This window comes from Myotis davidii, unplaced genomic scaffold (genome assembly GCF_000327345.1).
Source record: "Myotis davidii unplaced genomic scaffold, ASM32734v1 scaffold189, whole genome shotgun sequence".
NCBI classification, from domain to species: Eukaryota; Metazoa; Chordata; class Mammalia; order Chiroptera; family Vespertilionidae; genus Myotis; species Myotis davidii.
The window spans coordinates 3,876,095-3,882,620 of NW_006383017.1; positions in this window are offsets into that span (position 1 = coordinate 3,876,095).

Consider the following 6,526-nt stretch of genomic DNA (forward strand, 5'->3'; position numbering starts at 1 on the left):
CTGTTCAGTTTGGCTTGATAGCAACTTCTCAGGTGTGCCTGCTGACGAAAACACTCTGCCCTGCCTGAGGTTTCCCGAGCTCTCCTGTGTTCAGCCCAATCCCGCCTTCTCACCTGGGTAAAGACTTCCTTCTGCGTGGTCACCCCAGGAGTGTGTAGTCTGACTCAGGTAAAAACAAAATGGAAACTGCAAAAATGCGGAGTAGAGCGCCCTGCACGGGTCAGTCTCTATCTCTGTCACCAGCCACTGTCTCCCTCACACAGACCCTCCGTCTTTGCAGATTAAAGTAGGCTCATCCGCTGGGTTACTTACTACCGAGGGCCTATTGCATGCCAAACACAGTAGTAGGCTAAATATCCACACCCGCCAGTCAGTTCTCACTTGTCCTATGAAGTCAGTTCATACTAGTATCATCCATACGCCCAGGCTGTTGGAGACTAGACAACATGTCCAAGGTCACGTAACTGGTGGTTTTAGGAACCTGTACTCCTAACCACCCACCGCGCTAAAAAACCGGAGGTAAACAACTAGCCCCAATTGCTGACAGTGTAAATTGGGACAAACACTGGAAAATTGTTTGGCAGCATCTACTAAAATTGAAAACTCGCATCCCTCATGACCCAGCAATCCCACTCGTAACTAGAACATGCCCAACAGAAATGTGTATTTATGTCACCGAAAGACATGTACTAGACTGTGCATAGCGGCAGTATTTGTCATAGTCTTAAATTGGAAATTGTCTGAATAACGAGCAAGAGGGAAGTCATAAATACATAGTGGTATGTTCACAAAATGAAATATTATATATCAATAGGAATCCACAAATTACAGCCACATTAAACAACATCAGTGAGTCTCACAAATATAATATTGAGTAAAAGCAGCCAGATCCAAAAGACTATATTTTGCACGAGTCCATTTAAATTAAGTTCAGTAATAGGCAAAACTTGGGGGCAAGAAGGGGACTTATGGGGTGCTGGTGAGGGTCTATTTTCCGATTTGGGTTCTGGTTTATGAATATCTTAAATCTGTGTATGCTTACTATTTGGATATTTTTCTGTATATTTGAGACATGTCTATGTACCTGCTAAATACATTTATTTGTTCACATTTTGTATGCCTATTATATCTCTACTAGAGGCCTAATGCATGAAATTCGTGCAAGGGGCTTGGCCCTCGCAGTCCCTTGCAGCCCCGGCAGGCCCTGGCAGCCCCGGCTTCGTTCAGAAGGTTGTCCAGAAGGACGTCTGGAAGGTCATTTGGCTGCTTGGTCTAATTAGCATATTAGCTTTTTATTATATAGGATATCTGTTAAATAAGCAACTAATCAGCATGAATTTATCTGCCTTGGCATCCCCCCGCCACAGTTCCCCAAAGAGATACTGCTCCTCACCTGTCTTTTGAGGAATGCATCTTGGATTTCTTTCTCTGAACCAGAAAACCACATAAATTAATTGGCATTTCATATAGACTTTTAAAAACGAGCTGCATCTACATTTCTAACATCATTGTCTTTAGAGTTTGCATAGTTGATCCATTTTCCCAGGGCCCAATGCTTAATCAGGGGAGCTCATTTGAAGCATTCTCCTCATCTAAGACCTTAGCAGAGGGGTGGCAACTTTGAACTTGGACTTGTACTCTTTGCCGAGGGCTCCAGGTGAAGAACCTCAGGCCAGGAACTGCTTCAAACTTTCCAGACACACCATCTGGCAGGCTGCCTTGGGAGGTGGAGGGTCTGGTTGCAGGCAGGATGGGGTATGGGGTGTTTGCAAGAACTGGCACTAATAGAAAGCCTTGGCAAGTCTTTAGAGCTCAACTCGCTGGGTCTTGGCCCTGGACAAGACCGGGGGAAAGACAGGATCTTGGCTCTCTGGCAAGTGACCCAGTTAGCAGAACTAACAGTTTTGCTCTGGGAGATTTCCTATCTTAGTGGGAAAAAGCCCTGGACACAGAAATCAGACCTAATACTTGACATTCCCTTAGTCATATCCATGCTGAGCTCTGCCAGTGGCACTGGGGGCAAATCTGATGTCGGCACTTTGAGAAAGTTAAGAACCCACAATTAAGCAATTAGGTGGGGGTGAGGAGGCAGGAGCTGGCGCTCTAATGTAGCTACAGGAGAAAGGTAAGAATTCTCTGGTATTGAAAGAGGGAGAGGAGGGAAGACCCAGGGTGATATGACTCATTCATTAGTTAGCCAGCACACCTGCTTTGAGGCTGTCTATCCTGGGCACTATCTACATGCCAGGAACACAGTGCTTACTAGATGGCTACAGTATCTGCCCATATGCAGCTCACATGCCTTCATGCAAACAATAGGTGGGCACAAATACCTTCTGCAAACCGTGCTCCAGGAATGAGGCATGGACGATGGGCATGGCTGGGATGGTCCAAGACTCTCAAAGCAGACAAAATTAGAGGGGAAAAGTAAACAAACAGAAAACATAGCCAAAAAACCTCCCTGATGGTGAAGTTAAAATCCATCCGAGGCCACAGGCTAAACTAATAAACAAAGGGTTTCTGGAGGCATTTGCATGATATGGGGGGAGACTCCCCCTGGCAGCTCATTGCCCAGTGCTCTTCTGGAGAGAGAATGCGGGTCCCGGTGGACTTGGGTCTCCCTGGAGCACAGCATTTCTTAAGACGTTATGACACCGCATGAAACTCCTTTCTGGGCTTTGTTGGGCTGAATGTCTTTGAGGCAGAGTGGGTTCTGGAATCAGATCAAGTTAGAAGCCTGGCTCCGCAGTTAGCTCTGTGCACAGGCAGGTGACCAACCCTTTCTGCAAGCCTGAGTTGCACAGGGTGGTGCGAGCTAAATGAGAAAATGCACAGACCAGACGGGTTCAGCACCAGCCAAAGGAAAGCCCTCAGAGAACTCTTGCTGTTGTTATTACAATTACCCTGTTATTCATAACTGTGGTCCTTCAGTCTGATGGGGGCGAGGGGGAGACAGGACAACAAACTTTCTTTTTTTGCTTTTCACTTGTTTTTGTAAATAAAGTGAGTTTTTTTCTGATTAAAAGGCAATTAGTGGGGAAATTTCAGGAAAAGCAGAGAATTACAAAGGACACCATTAAAATTGTGCAAATCCCACTACCCAGAAATCACAGACAATGCTCTGGCATATATTCTTTCTATGCATTTACAAGGTTGACATCATATGGTATACACTATTTTATAATATGCTTTTCCACTAAAACAGCCTGAATATTTCCTCATCTTTTAAATATGCAACCAAGACATGTCTTAATGTCTCTGTAGTACTCCACGATATGGTTTAACATGAGTGAAAGCGTCCTTTGTTAGGGACTTAGGATGGTTCACAATTTTGTGCAATATCCCATTAGGAACATTCTCACTTATAAGTTTTGTGTGAGAGAGAACTGTCCAGCAACAGGGGAGGCCAGTGTCACATATTTTTGGGTTCCAGATGGTTCCAGCTTGCGTCAGATTTTGAACATTTCCTTGAGAAACCTCCCTACTCCCTGCTCTTCAGAAGCCCCAGTGAGAAAGGGAGCTGCTGTGCCCTCTATGCCTTCTAGACCTTCTTGCCCCTTCCCAGGCAAGCTAGCTCCTGGGCCCTGCACGTGGGCGCTGACCAGGAGGTGGAGGTCTGGACCTGTAGGGGGAGCCGTGGGCTAATGAGGCCAAGGTGGTCTATGCCTCTCCCAAGGGCTCTCAAAGGACCTTGCTCTGGCCTTGGCCAGATGTTTTGCAAATGCAAGCTGCCTGGCCAGGAGGGGACACTGCTGAGAACAGGAGGACCAGTTGGAATCTCTCACTGCGCCTAGTAGAAGAATCAGAAGCTCCAGGGGGAGGAAGTACTAGGAACGGAAAGAAACAAAACAAAAAAACAAAAAAAGAGGGGTTCTGTCCACACAACAAACGAGGAGGGAAGGCGCAAAGTTCTTCACTCACAGGAGCTAGACTTTCATGTTGGATGTGAGTTTCTGTCCAGCCGGGGAACTGCAAGCTTTTCATTATCTCTCTGATTTCCACTGATCACTGGTGGTTAAAAAATAACCAAGCCTGGTTATGAGTTCTGAACAGACACAAAGCACAGAATAGTATAATGAGCCCATCTATCAGCACCTAACCCCCGAAAGATCAATCCATGGCCAATTCTAACTCATCTACATCCCCATCTCCTCCCCCTTCATATGATTCTAAAGCAAGTCCCAGGCATAATATTTTTTATCTATCACTAAGTACCACCATCGAATATATTAATAATAAGTCATTAACATCTTCAAATAGCCTGTCAGTGTTCACATTTCCAATTTTCTTATGAATGTCATGATTTATAATAACCCTGTGCTTAAACTATGGCCCATACATTATGATTGGTTATTATGCCTTTAAGTCTGTTAATGTATATGTTCCTCTTCACCTCTCTCTCTTTTCCCTTGTAATTTATTTCTGGAAAAACAAACGAACACAAATCAGGTTTTTATTTTTTTTCCCCCTGTGGACTTTTCCACACTGTGTTTTGTTGACAGCATCACATGGTGTCGGCAATTTAAAAGCTCCCTTCTGAAGATGCTGCCCTTCCTCCTGCCACTCCCCCAACATTCCTGTGAGAGTAAACTGCACTAAGCCCCTTTCCCCCTCAGTGACCTCTGGGAGGCAGCAGCCTCTCTGGCTCAGCCTTGGAACCAGCTGGCCACACACCACCTGGACCCAGGCACACGGTGGATGAATCAAAGGACAGAAAGAATCATGTTCTCTTTTATTTATGTTCCTGACGACAGTTAACGGGCAGACTAACTTCTCATTCTCTCTGCTTCTGGAAGGTAGGCTGGTGCTTTCGTTCTCCTTACTCATATTTAGAAAGGTATCTAGTTCTTAACGGAAGAAAAGGGAGCCATCCCAGGCTTTTCCTTGGATACTCAGAAGATATTTATTTTAATTCCGGAATAAAGATTTCCTTCAGAGCTCCTCATCCTCACCCCCACCCCCATCCCCTTGGGGACTGAAGCAGAAGTGGTGCAGTGCAATGCCCAGGAGAAACTTACCGATCTGCAAGTGAGAGCTGGCTTGGGGGATGAAAGAGGAGCCATGGCAAGGAAGTCTCTGTCCCCCTAATTAAATTGGAGCACATGCTTATGTAACACAGTTCGGTGTGGGAAGTTTCTCATTTGGTTTATGTTTGCAGATTAGACTAAGTTCTCATCTCGAGAACATGAAGGAGTAAATACATTAATATTGATCACTTAGGAGGTTCTTAGATCAGGGTTTTGTGTTTCTTCATTCAATGACTTTTGGATGCAGTAAGAATAACTGCTGACACCAAGTTCAAGCAACATAATACAGTAGGCAGTGAGAGTCAAGTCTCCCTCCCACCTGAAAGCTCTAGTCTGTTTTCCCCGAGGCAACCAGTTACTGGTTCCCTTCTATGTGCAAGACCCTGTGAGCTTAGTAATTACTAGCGATTACTGTTATTATTCCACTAACAATGTGACCCCACAAAGCAGGTGGGGCAGCTATCCCTGTCTTCCCATGGAGTAAACGGGGCTGGGCGGGTGCTAGTGGTTAGTCTAAGGCCACGTGTTTAGGTGCGTGGCAGAGCCTGAACACATAGCGAGCCGGCACAGGACCCCACACCATTGCTCTTCACCATTATTTCATCCTATCCGGAAACACAAAAACATGACTAATATCCTCAAACAGTAGACTGTGGACTATCATGGGTCAAATAGTTTTGACCAGTTTGATGTTTTGACTTTCTTTCAAGAAATTAAAAATGTATAGCTCACATGGTATGTATAAAAAAGGAAAAGACACTGTCCCCATTTTATAGGTAAGAAAATGAGGAAGAGAAATAATAGACAGAGCAAGGGGTAGGATGGGGAAGTGAAAGGTGAAGAGCTTTGGCAGGGGTTCTCTCCCTCTCTCTCTCTCTCTCTCTCTCTCTCTCTCTCTCCCCCCCCCCCCCCCCCAGGCCCTTTGACGGTCTGGTAAGACTGTGGACCCCTTCTCAGAATAATGCTTTTAAATGTATCAGATAAAATGTTCAATTCCAAAGGAGACCAATCATATTGATACCCAGTTGTCAAAATCTTAACTAAACACTATTACCAGCTTCTTCTGAGTCCCTCCTACACCACTCAGTGCTCTTGGTTGCCAACAACAGAAACAGACAGCGGAATAGGAGTTCATGGAGTAGCTCACAGAATCTACCGAAGACTGGGAAACAGGCGCAGTCAGGAACTGAGAGACAAGGGAAGTGAGACACAATCAAAGAGCCACAGGGTCAGCTGTGCTTGGGCACCACTGCTGCTGGGCCACAGCCCTGTCCCTCGATGCCCTGGAATGGCCTCTACTGCTGGCGCCTCAGAGCCTTCTCCTAAGGGTCAAAGTTCTGAGCCAGAATGTCTGTTCATTAGCCTCATTCTAGCTGTCAGAACAGGAGGAAGGGACAGCCTTTTCCCTTCAATTCCCATGGGTTTTGACTTAGATTCTGGGAAAGCAAGATAACAAATGTCTATCTAATCTCTTGAAAATGTGTGTGTGTGTGTGTGTG